The sequence below is a fragment of the Armigeres subalbatus genome, chromosome 3, assembly GCF_024139115.2.
Source record: "Armigeres subalbatus isolate Guangzhou_Male chromosome 3, GZ_Asu_2, whole genome shotgun sequence".
Classification (NCBI taxonomy): Eukaryota; Metazoa; Arthropoda; class Insecta; order Diptera; family Culicidae; genus Armigeres; species Armigeres subalbatus.
The window spans coordinates 208,453,969-208,467,349 of NC_085141.1; the positions used below are offsets into that span (position 1 = coordinate 208,453,969).

Here is a 13,381-nt window from a genome sequence, read left to right on the forward strand (position 1 = left end):
AATATCGCGCATGAATGATTTTATTGCTGTTTTTTTTCTAAAAATGTTCTTAATACTATTTCAGAGATGACGAATAATTAATGCAGACAATAGTTTTTCACATGTTCTTAGACATTTCTTTGCCGAATAAGTACATAAAAAGGTGGTTCAGGTTTTATTATACAGGGAATTTAATAAACTTTGGAGGAAAAAATATCGAAAAATGATTCATTAGCATTTCGGATTAATTCTCGGACTTTTCTCTTAATACCACTCGTTATTTTTTGCACAGTAGAACGATCAACTTAATCTGCCATTTTTTCACACCACTTCTCCATATAAGATGGTTTTCTGATTGTTTTGTACCATTTCTCAAGTTTCCCTATGATAATTGCCTAATATTTTTCGTTGGGACGAAAATTTGGGCATTTTGGTGGGTTGATAGTTTTTTCAATAACGTCATTATCATTCAGTTCATACCATTCCATTACATCCCGTCTGTAATGGCAGCTTGTTAAGTCAGGCCAAAGCAACATCGGTCAGTCGTGTGATTGAATGGATGGCAAAAATCGCTTCTGAAGACACTCCTCCTTGTATATTTGTCCATTTATGGTCTCTCCAGTGATGAAAACTTTAGTTTTCTTTCCACAACTGCAGATGCTTTGACATACAACCAATTTGTGGGCAATCTTGCCTGTATATACATATTTCAATTTTCCTGGGCATTACCCTTCCGTTTGGCAAAGTAAAACTTGTATCCCGGGAATTGAAAGTCAATTTTAATATTAATTGCATTGCCCATAAAAATACATCAATTGTATTTCGTCAGAACTTGCTCGACCAGCATTCTTGCGCGATGTTTGGCAACCAGGTTCTGTTTCAGGGTCCTGTTGGGACGCTTACTGACATCATACGACTTGAAACCTTCGCGCCGACAGATTATTTGAGCTGTGCTGTACGGCGTAGTGAACCTTTTCGCTAAATCACGCAAGGAAATCCTAAAATGGTTCCGAACTGCTCTGCAGACTTTCACTTGTAGTTTCTGGTCGTATGTTCCATTTCTACGATTGTTTTGTGCTACGCGATCCAGCAATAGTGTTTCCCGATAACGTTTGACAGTTTTTACAGTCAATTTCGCTAATTTTAGATACTTTGAAATCATTCCTCCTGACCATGTTGGATTTCCAACGTTAGTGTGCAAAATTTGTTCCCATCTCTCGCGTTCCATTTTCGATAACTTTTGAACGTGAGCATCAATACTGATGAAACTTTCGCCATAAATTAAACAATCCTTCCGCAACGATGTGATGTATTTTACTTCTCGGTACGTCCACCAGAGGCGCTGCAGTAATTGGAAAGAAACGGCCAAATACTAAGTGTATCGAGCTTTAGATGGGGAAATGGGATTGAGGGAATTGTGACTATCCATACAAAATTTTAAGATGTTTCATACAAAAAGTGTGACATATAGGGAAGGGGTTGAAAATGCCCAATTTTTGCGTTACGTAATTAAAGGATCTTGCCTTGGTACGAAATCAATAGCAACTCATGGTGCTCATACAAGCCCTGAGAGGCCATATGCATTATTTACGATCTAGATATGTCCAAACCGGATGTTCTAAGTTCTCTAAATTATTCAGGAGTTCAGACGAATTGGTCTACCAAGTCAACTGGGCTCAATATAAAGTCAATAGCAAACCCATGGGGTACGTACCTGGCCTTAGAGCCCAAGTGCATGATTCACGAGTTGGATACGTCCAAACCATATGTTCTAAGTTTTCTAAATCAGTCTGGAAATTAGACCACGCGGTCTACTAAGTCATTTGCCCGAGTAGCACCATTTAGGATTATGTGATTTCAGAAACTCATGTATTACTTGAATTAGTCGTATATAAGTTTTGGTAACTCGTATATGACAAGTGTGCTGTTTGGGTGGGTTCAGTACAAAATCAAAAACGGTGCATGGTATTCATATAGGAAAATGGCAGCCATGCGATTTACGATTTGAATATGCGCAAAAACTGTGATTTTAGTTCACAGAATCATTCCAGAGCTCAGACCATTTATTTTGCAAAAACGGTACGAAATCGATAGCGACTTTCTCTTATTAATCAGGCCCCTAATTATCATGTTTATGGTTTATGGTTTAGAAAACATAAAAAAAAATGCAGATTGCAGTTAGGACCAATTAATCCACCATGCCAATAACGCTAGGCATGGAAGCGATGGCAAGTTATTATGTCCCTGAAGACCATGCATATGAACAAAAATTTAGATGTGTTCGCATATGATAATGGACTAACATAGGTCGTAAATTGTAAGCATGGCCGATAGTCGCCTGAATATGATGGGTTTCTATCTGAACTCTTGAAACTCTTGAACTCTTTGAAATATTTAGCATATTCGTTTTTGTCATTTCTACACTATGAGTAGCTATTGGTTTTGTACCGAGAACAGTTAATATAATAGACCAATTAGTCTGGATTCTTGAAGCTAATTTGGAGAACTTAGAATATTTGATTTTGACATTACCAAAGCCTTAATCATGCGAATGGCCTCTAAGGGCCATAGGAAACTATTGGTTGGTAGAGTTGGCCTGAGCCTCAGAACTATTCGAAGAACTTAGAAAATACGGTTTGGACATATCTAAATCGTAAATCACAAAAATGGCTTCAAAGGGTCTGTGTGAACACCATGGCTTGCTAATGATTTTGAATTAAGTCCAGTTTGGACATATACAAATCGAGAATCATGCACATGGGCTCCAAGGGTCTGTATGGACCCCATGGGTTGCTATTGGCTTTGTATTGAGGCCAGTTGACATGGTAGATCAATTTGTTTGAACTCGAGAAATCCTGAGTTCTAGGTTCCAAACCATTCTGGATTTCAGAGCCATGGGTCAATTACGACCCACGGCACTGAAATCCAGAATTGTTTGGAACCTAGAACATGTGTAGAAATATTGCTATATATTCAGTAGCCGCTAGGTTGCGAAGGCCGACGGAGGTCCTTCGTAGCCTAGTTGGTTAAAGCACCAGTCTAGCGTACTGTAGGGTCGTGGGTTCGAGTCCCACCGAAGGGAAAGTGGTTACCTCCAATACATTTTTCAAGACATCATTCTCTACATAATGTACATATTCACATATGAGTTTTCATAACATTTGTCGATTATTTGCCGCCTCACATATTTTTCTTGTTTCGAAAAGATAATTTTTCGTTCTTTAGTTTTTGGTATTCTGGAAGAGGAATTACCGACTGCCTTTTTTGGGTCTTCTAAATATCCGGAACGTTTAATCTTAGGTTTAAGTTGAGATTAGAATATGCTTGTTTGTCATAAGACGGTCTTTCAATTGAATTATTATCGAAACAAAATTGTGTCTACCTTATTCTACGGTAATCCAATGCTCCAGCTCACACAACGTGTGTGGGAGCAGCAAAGCCCCCGGATAATTATCACCTCTAATCCAGGTTGTCAGGAAACGCTTCTTCCACGGTTCCGAACGTGAAAGGTCATACATAGTGTCTTCACACGCTGCATTACCATAATAGGTTTATGTCACGGAAGCGACAAATTTTGATTGCGGCAGTAACGATTCGTTCCAACAACTTTTCGTTCTCGGTAAGCAGATTGCCACCTTTTGATTGCGCCCCCACCTTTTTTTCCTCCTATGACAGCGCGGCGACGGTGGCGACGCTGATCCAAGCTTTACCGAAGGTGAGTTGCGCTCACCCGAGAGATGTCACCATTCATTACTATTCCAGGTGGTTCCCGGCCAATCGTACGTATCTTCATTTTTATTGCGAGCTCTAATCAGACACGAAAACATCCATTTTCCCGCCCCAATGGAGATCTTTCCGGCTGAGTTCGTGTCCCTCACGGCCGGGCCGCATTGAATTTAGGAATATGAAGCTACCAAAGGCCCAGGTCATGTGATTTGCCAGGGCCCTGTCCTTTCCGATTCTGTTTACGCACGCATCGGTCCCCGGCTGGTGGCAGAAATAGAAGGACAACCTTCGTTTCACCTTGGAAATCACGTATCCAATCTTATCAGATAGCAAAAGTGGAAAAATCTTCCACGAGACTGCCTCCATTCTGATGGAAAAATATATCGCAAGACCATTTGCTAATACACCATTCCGCTTCCGTGAGGAGTTTTATCATTGAAGTGTTTATCCGGTGAAAGTGGAAATGTAAAGGAAGCCTTTTAAGATTATGTCCAATATTTCCTCAGCGGGCGTTGCGAAACGGCATTGTGCGGTCGGGAAACGTTTCTGTTTCTCGACTTCACTTCCTATCCCCATACGATGGCGGGGGTGCCGGCTGGTGGGACTGGTTTATTCTTGGGGATTCATCGGAAAAGGGCCTTTTCACAGCATCCAGCAAATAACAAAAACGGTGTAACTTTGACTCTATTTTTCCAGTCGCTGAAGGAAGAGAATGAATCGCATTATACTGTGAATGTTTGTTGTTGTTGTTGTTGCGGGCTCGAGAGCCACCATGGCGAGGGAAAATTCGCAGCCTCGGAGCGATTTACATTTTACCGACTTTGGACAGTTAACGAAATGGATCGAACCCATTTCCAATGCGATTGAATCCAATCTGTGAAAAGATTTCCTCCTATCTGTGTTTGCCGATGGTGTCAGTTGCAGAGTAAAAAGGCAAGTTGTTGGAGATTGTAAGTGATATTATTGGGGCTTTCGTTGGTATTAATAAAATAAGCATTTTCATCAGTGTGGTACTTCTATGAAGTCTATTGGTCTTATACTAATATGATTTCCTTTTTACATGCTTGTTGGTTTTTGATTTGGTTTTCCTGATTTGCCATACAAGAGCTTCGATACTTCAGGTACCGTTTTACCTGGAATCACGAATAGAACATTATCTGATTGAAAACGTGAACAAACATGCTTTTTAGTTTTCTCGCAGCCCAATGGTAAATGTGTGGGACCTGCAGCCTTAGTCGGCACAACTGGCGACATCATCGGACAGTGGTGCACCGGATGGCGCTGACCTGTGCTGGTCGATGGTTGATCACAATGGCATTCGAGTGAGCGTCTATGGGATTGTCCAACTGAGTGCTATGTCTCATAATGACTAACGAAAGCTCTGTTAGACAGAGCGTCGTTGCACACTGGGGATTTTCAAAAGCAAAAAAGTAGAAATTAATTTGCAAATTCATCAGACAACTTTGAAGTGCTCAATTTGACCCAATCCCCCAAAAATCGCAATGCTTCTGCTATGCCTCGAACTAACGCTGAACTGATAAATTATCACTGGCAGATAAATTCAAAGACGCATCGTGATTTCTGGACCGGCAGTCGTCGGCGGGAGCGAATTCTTATCATGCTTGTTGAGGACCAATACGTACTAGACATTCTTAAAACGTGCTGCAGATGGAAAACTGTTCGTAAATCAGGAATTAATCATGAAATGCCTTAACGTATTTATTGCGGTAGCGTGTTACGTTTATGTAATTGTGGATTACTTATAATGAAATTCAAATTATAGTTTCTAGATAATTGAAATACTATTTCCAACCCCAATTTTCCGTTTCCACATTCACAGTGTCCACGTGCGAATTTTCGTTATAAATTCATGATATCAGATTCTGTTCATCATTGTCTATTGCTGAACAACAAATGCTGGGTTTTTCTTCCTTTTTCTTTTTTCGCCGCTCAGTTGCTTTACACTTGAACTTCCCCTACCCCAGACCGTGCCTAATGTAAATATAAACAACGGCTCCACGAACGAAGTTAGGAAAACGATTGTCGAACATGGCTATATTGGATTAAACCCATATCAATCCAAGTCTTTTGCTAGCATCCCCTCCCCCATGTTTGTGGGAAACGCGTATTTTTTATGGTCGAATCTTCACACGTTGACGGGTCGCTCCAAGTGGGAGAAAAACGATCAAAGTTGTTGTAACCCTCATTTGTCATTTCCAGTGGATTCTTGTGATTTCGTTATGCATGGGAGATTCATCACCGAGGAAATAAAATGGAACGGAGGCATCCACATACTACTGGGCCGGCGTTTGACGACAATGCCTTCCCCCTTCTCGAAAGCGATGTGTTTTTGGCTTGCAAAAAGGACAGGGCCGGTTATGGTACGGTTATGTTTATTTTTTTGCATAGATGTGTTTTGTTTTGTACTCTTCTAATGTCTAGATTGATTTCAGCTCGTTTACCTGACGAAGTCAATAATTATGATCACTTTGATTGTCATTACAATCTTGCAATCGTATTGTACCCTACGCAAAACAATGCTGGTTACTTATCACTTATCCGTTAAGGTGTTTTCCAATGGCAGAGCCAACCCTGCACAAACCCATAATCTTGTATTGGCTGGAAGTGTACCTTGTTCGTCGTGAAAGCGGTGCCGAAAAACAAGTAGCTCCAACTTTGGAGTAATTTGGTTGATTTATGAGGAAAAGCTATTTAGTAATTTTGCCCTCATAAATTATAGCACAGCCAGCAGGAAAAAATGGTGAAATTTCATTAGACAAGCAAATTAAACCGAACAAAACTTTTTCCGAATATTACTCTACGACAGCATCGGCAACGACAAGTAGGAGCGGAAAAGGGTTATTGTCCGTTCCGAAAGTGTTTCAACTAAGCCAAAAATACAGAAAAAGCAGTCTACACGGAAATTCATCCCATCTTCTCGTCCCAGCGTAGCGGCACGGCTCATTTTGCAGGGGAATTCAAGCGGAAGGCCAAAAAATGACAAACACTAAACAACGGTTCGGTATCGAGAGACCTTTCCTGCCCACCATCTGATACTCCGGGCGTGATGAAGGTTGTTCCCGGTCCCTTGTTCGGGTTTTAGGTGGAAATGGTTTTCTTTTCGAACCTTCGCTTAGTGGGCCGTCGTTGTCGTTGTCGTCGTGGTCGCCGGATACCGAGTATGGAAGGTCTCGGGAACGAGCGGACAGTAAAATTTCGTCTGAAATTAGCAAACCAAACAAAAACTGGCAGGGCCCGCTACCTAGGAGGATGTGTTCGCCGCTTTCGAACATCGCATCGTGTGCTGTGGGGTCGTGACTATAGATTGGGGAAAATAATAGCACTTGGGATATGGTTAGCAAGCAAGGTCAGCAGAAGGGTTGCAAAATTGAATTACCTCGTTGGGGTCAACAGTCTTTGTAAATTGGAACAAACCAAATTACGTTTATATTTTGATTCAGTTTATAGTTACAAGTGAAACTTTTGACTTACATTTCCATTTTATTTATCATTTTGCTAGGAAAAAAAATTACAATGTCAGTTGCTAATGGTAAAAGCTAAACAAGTCAGATCAAATGCATAATAGTTGTAACTGATGTTTCACTTGATACCTCTCGATTTATACGTTGGTTCTCGGTTCGTCATTATTGCTATTGCGACTGTTGCCTACGCCCATCCGAGGCAGATACACCTATACGTACAACGCGTCGTTCGCAGACCTGCCGGACGTCTACCGTGAGCCAGTTGAAGTAAAGGTGATTGGGATGATTGATGACAACAGATAGCAAGGAGAAATACTTATTGTTGTTGAGCAACCGGCCACGAGATCTCTATCTAATTGTTTAATTTAGCTATTGCTATAAATTATTAGTTATTAGTTAATTGTATTCTAAAATAGTATTGGTTCCGCCTAAAAGCCTTGAATCGAATTTATAGGTATGTCCATCGAAACTATCTCTAAATTAAAATGAACTCGAACATTCGTTCCTTGATATTTTAGGTTAGCATAGAATCAATAACTGCTCGTTTAATTCGTATATCGGAACGTTTAATGAACAACATAAGGTACTTTCATTGGCTTTGTTTAACTTAATATGTTCTACATAATCTGAAAAGTTGTACTATAGATTTTGCACCACACACTACCAAAACTCGAAGTGACCCGTGTGAATTATAAGGAAGTTTACAAACGTAAGTTATCTAGAATCTATCAATTATTACTAAATTGTAATCGAAAACTATTTTACAGGAGAATTTTAATCTCCGTAGAATAATAAACGGGATTAAAAACACGGAATAGATCTTCCTACGTTGCGTACGCAACAGCGACCAATAACGATACCGGCCACGTTCTCACAGTAAATTGAAACTAGGGGAGGAAGGGGCCCTCCTTAGCCGTGCGGTAAGACGCGCGGCTACAAAGCAAGACCATGCTGAGGGTGGCTGGGTTCGATTCCCAGTGCCGGTCTAGACAATTTTCGGATTGGAAATTGCCTCGACTTCACTGGGGATAAAAAGTATCATCGTGTTAGCCTCATACGAATGAAAAAATGGTTACTTGGCTTAGAAACCTCGCAGTTAATAACTGTGGAAATGCTTAAAGAACACTAAGCTGCGAGGCGGCTCTGCCCCAGTGTGAGGATGTAATGCCAATAAATAATAATAATAATAAGAGGAAAATTAGTTCGATATTCATTGCTACTAGAGATCGAGGAATCGTCTGCATCTCCATGAGCGCACTGGAAGGGAATAGTGTGTTAGTTGGGAAGGAAATCTAATGGAACGCGCCTTGGTAAGTGACAAATTATTCTGAACGACGCTCACGCGCACGTAACGTATTTCACTGGACAAGCAAAAATACGAGCTGTTGCATACTATGTAATAAATTTATTTCATATAGCCTTCTCGATGGGTACTGTAAACTGTGGAGTATCGCAATCGTCTTGACCAAAACAAAGCGCAATACAAGCGCGCGAACCACCGAGCATCATATAGATATCTTCTCGTTTCCGCAACGAATAAAACACGCATTGTTCTTGAGCGATGACTACTGCAAACTATGGATGATCGCGCTCCTCTAGGCAGGATCCAAGAGTAATACAAACGAGCCGCAAAAGCAGCAACACAGCCAGTCACTACAGCTACTTACATCACTCACAAGGATAGCAGAACTGGCAATCGAGCCGCGCCGGTAGTTTTCAAACACTGAAGACGACTTTCCTCAGCGAAGCCAGAGTTGGCAAGACAGGTGGAGAATCATTGCGAGCAGGAGCATAACGAACGACCAGTCATGATTCGTTGGAACTGCGACAAAGAAGGTTCATTAACTACCCAAAGCCATAAGCAATTTCATTCTGATGTAGGCAAAAGGGCTACTCGACTCGAAAGTGCTCCACGTATCGGTCGGATGCAGAAAATTATCCAGGGGGACACCCCTTCGAGATCCCAAAGCTTAGGAACCTAGAACCAATCAGCATGAACCTCATAAACGATAAACGTCCACATCTAGTCATGTCAGTGCTAGGCAATAACGTAACTGTGCTGTTTGACAGCGGAGCAGTTCTCCCCGTAGAACGGCCCGCTGGTTACAATAAAAAAAAAGGCGACACAGTATCACGTCTGTCTTGGTCCTCGGCATCTCAATTCTACCATAAATGTGATTGATAATGTTAGGAATATTCAAAGTTAGCAGTAAGGGGCCGTACACATATTACGTAAGCACTTATGGGGGGGGGGGTCGGTCAATATCTTACGCACCATATAAATAAAAAATCATTTGTATGAAAAAAATCTTACATGGGGGGAAGGGAGGTGTGAAAAACCCAGAAAAAATGCTTACGTAATAAGTGTACGGCCCCTAAGTACAGTCAGTTCCATTACTTGAAAGATATGCTCTGACCCCTTCGAGGAACACATCGCACTGCTGGAGGAAGTTGCCCGCCGGCTACGACAAGCCAACCTCACGATATCACCGCAGAAGTGAATGTTCTGCAGAAATAGCATAAATCACATCAGATACCTAATAAATTAACAAGGGTGGCGAGTAGATGACGAGAAGATTCGAGTCATTAGTTTCCAACCCAACGCCGTCAATTTCACTTCAACATTCGACCCTCTGTAAACCTCCAACATTATAACAACGGCAAAGCCAAAGCCAATCTTCAGTCTTAAAACACCGTCATACAGTGTGCCAAATCACCGGATCCAGGATTGGTTTAAGCGGGATTTATTTATTTGTTATTATTTGTTTTATTCTTCTGAGTAGACGTCTTACTCTCTGATCATCATCGGTTTCGAATAATAGTACGCGATTTTGGAAAGAAGGTTGTACAGGCCAACCGGTATGCACAAATCGTTGTTAACGTCAAGCGTCACGACCGCACAGAACCAAGTACCCCTCCGCTTGGGTTGGATCGCAGGGCTGGTAGCGACCAATGCCGCTGAAAATAGTGACTTTAGTGACCAAAGCTGACGAAAAAAGGGACCAAATAGTGACTTCCAGTTGCAGAAAAAGTGACCAAAAGTGACTCTCAGTTTCAGTTGCACTTTCGATGAGACAAAATTAGGCGTTTTTGGGTCGAGGAAAATTGTTTTCGTAATTTGTGGCGGAAATCATTTTTCAATCACCACTCTCTCATAATAAACTCAGAAAAGAAATGGAAATCGTACCCAAAGAAAATTTTACTAAATATCAGTCAAAATAGGACTACTAAAAACTATGAGTAGTCCTGCGAAACCAAATCAAACGTTTGCGCTACTGGAAGTGAGCGAAATATGGTTTTCTATCAATCATAAGACCTGTTTTTCTTCCCCTAAAATGATTTGTGGGCAAAAATCTGCGTGAATGAACATTCTCTTCTCGTGAGTTACAATCACTGAATTAGCTGAACACCTACTTAAGAAAGATGCAGATTTGCTATAGGTTTAGAAAGTTTTTGGAATTTTTAGTGCGAAAGGAACATCAGTACGGATCATTTTGGTAGAAAACGAAACAAAAAATATGAAAATTCAGTTACAACGAACCTGAGATTGAACGCTTGTCCTCCTGCTTATAATGCAATTATCATTATTTCGATTTGAAAATAAATATTTTTATTTTACCAAAATACCACGCGCTGAGAATCATAACTTTGTTAATAACTCAATAGTTACAACCGTGATTGTTGCGTCTGGTGGTGCAAGATACAATCATTCTTTTTCACACCAAACCATTCAATCTTCGGCAAACTACCGCAATTCGTTACAATGATTCGATGTTTCTCAGCAATCTTCAAAATTAGGGAGACTTTATCCCCTTGATATAATATCTATATCCTTTCCCGTCAAAAATTGCATCTCGTTTTATTGTCTCAATCGATTCTTTGGGTTATTTAAGGTCAACTTTCTTTTTCTTTCAACTCTCTCTCAAGCTTCTAACTATTTTAAAAATCCAAAACAAAAATTGAAAAAATGCTGCACGTGCAAACCGGTCTGAAAAATTCAACCGCTGTTCGTTCAAAATCGGGCGAATTTTAACCCAATCTTAAAAAACAACAACAACAACATTCAAAATATGTTGCTTTAAATTTTAAGAACATATTTAGAGGCATCAAAAATATGGGTTCGTTGGGAAAGTTGACTTTAGATAAAATAAAGAATCGATTGAGCAATCTTTCGACGGGAAAGGTCAATTAGCTACTGGTGAAATGCCAATAAGAGCAGCGAGTAAAATGGCTGGCGAAGTTTCAGAGCGATCATTTTTCCAAAATCTGTTATTTCATTTCCGCCATGAACAAAGCATCATCCGACTTATATATAAAGCTTTATACAAAAATAGTCAATAGTTTCAAAATAGTTGAAAATAGTGACTTTTTGCAAGAAAAAGTGACTTTAGTGACTTGAGGTCGAAAAAAGAGACTTTTTAGTGACTTTCCCGAAAAAAGTGACCAAGTCACTAAAAAGTGACCCGCTACCAGGCCTGGAATCGCTACTTCCGAAATTATCACCACAAATTTGATAGCCTTCACCGTGAACCTAGCCTTACGAAACTCAAACTGGTTGCTTGATAGGTTGTCCGTATTTTCGGTTTACGGGGTTAGCCTGTTGAGGATGATCCTCAAGCAACCCCGTGGTATCAAGTAGGCAAATTGGTCTATACACCGAAGGGTTACCGGGTGTCTTCCCAGGCTGCGGTAATAGCAACAGTTTCTGTCTCGTCGAAGATGAATACACCACTAGGTGTTCCAATCTGCCAAATTCACGATTCAGCCATCTTGGATTTTAGTATGGGAGAGCCAGCCGGTTTGTTTATGTTTTGCACCGAAAATGAATTTTTCACCCCGCCTTCTTCTCGTCCATAAATTGGGCAGATTGAAACACCTAGCTATGTATTCATCTTGGTCTCGTCCACCTATCACGAAAACAACAGCCGTCCAGGCATCTCTCCATGGATGTCCTGAGCATCGCTGCCTTTAGAGCGAAGTTTGTCACTCCGTCGGGCCTGAACTTTGTTCGTATCTAGGAATTTGACCACCGCAAGCATCTTTTTGTTCCCTAGCAATGCCCCCTTGGTCGCATTCGCTTTTTGCGGTGCTGAAAGTCAGGGACTTGGCATGGGACGGAAAATGTACCTCGATAATGCGCTTTATCCTTGCCGGCGACCGTACGGGGAACCCATCCCGGACAGAAGCAATGAACAGAATAACAAAACATGATATGGACTTGATTGATATAATAGATAAAAGAACAGGCAATCTATATAATAAAAATGAAATGGTCTGTGTTCGTATCCGCATAACTTGGAAACGTCTGGATGGATTTTATTCATTCCTTCAGCAGTTACATTCGTTATAGCTTCCGACGGGTTTATATGATATTTCCTCATGTAAAAATCACGAGTAAAGCTGAGTAAATCTTGAAAAACCAAAGTTAAGATTCGTACGGAAATTTCGCATTAGCTGTTCACAACGCGCACTCTCGCCTGCTATGCAGGACAACGTCTGCCGGGTCGACTAGTAATATCTTAAATTTGCACCGAAATATCATTTTAATATCAAGATATGCTATGGATAAGAGCAAACTAATGGCACATAATATTGATCACTTCTTACAAATAGCATAACTTGTTCTCCTCAATATACTTTAGTGCAAAATATTGATATTGTCGTCTGATCTTTTATCTCTTATATCAATCATGTCCATATCTCATTTTGCTATCTAATCAATATTTGATATCATTGAGCTATTTTCTTCTACTCAGGATCTCTGGTCATCGCCATTACTGTCCTGTAGGTATTGGTGTTCTAGCTACCCAAGCAGCACAATTCATACTGATTTAGTTGCAGCAACTTCCGTATGACTAGATTCGATTCTATATAAGTTACAGAAACCCATAACCAAATGTGTTGCTCAGGTAAGGTGAAACACTCTTATTTACTGCTACCAATGATCTTGTTAAGGAGCAGTTTCGCAGCTTTGAAGGTTGTAACGAATCTGTGTTAAACTGCAATAAGATTCCCTAAGAATTTCATTAATCAACTGACAGTATGTGGCGGTGTCGCCTCACAAGAATAAGAGAAATAGTTACTCTCGCGATACGTTGTTCTGGCACCACTCTTAGGTCGCTCTTACCAACCGATCATGAGAAGTCTGAGTGTCTACGAAGTGAGATGGCTCGCATCCCACATCAATGAGGATT

At 40.7% G+C, this 13,381-nt stretch overlaps 1 protein-coding gene and 1 long non-coding RNA gene across 5 annotated transcripts in view; both read left to right on the forward strand.

Annotated features, from left to right (window-relative positions):
* Positions 1–13,381, forward strand: part of LOC134227861 (zwei Ig domain protein zig-8-like) — a 706,001-nt gene that overhangs the window by 205,566 nt on the left and 487,054 nt on the right. The window lies entirely within an intron of this gene.
* LOC134223762 (uncharacterized) lies at positions 7,506–7,898 on the forward strand. The gene is made up of 3 exons (XR_009982713.1): positions 7,506–7,641; positions 7,706–7,770; positions 7,833–7,898. It is a non-coding gene; the product is annotated as an uncharacterized LOC134223762 (long non-coding RNA).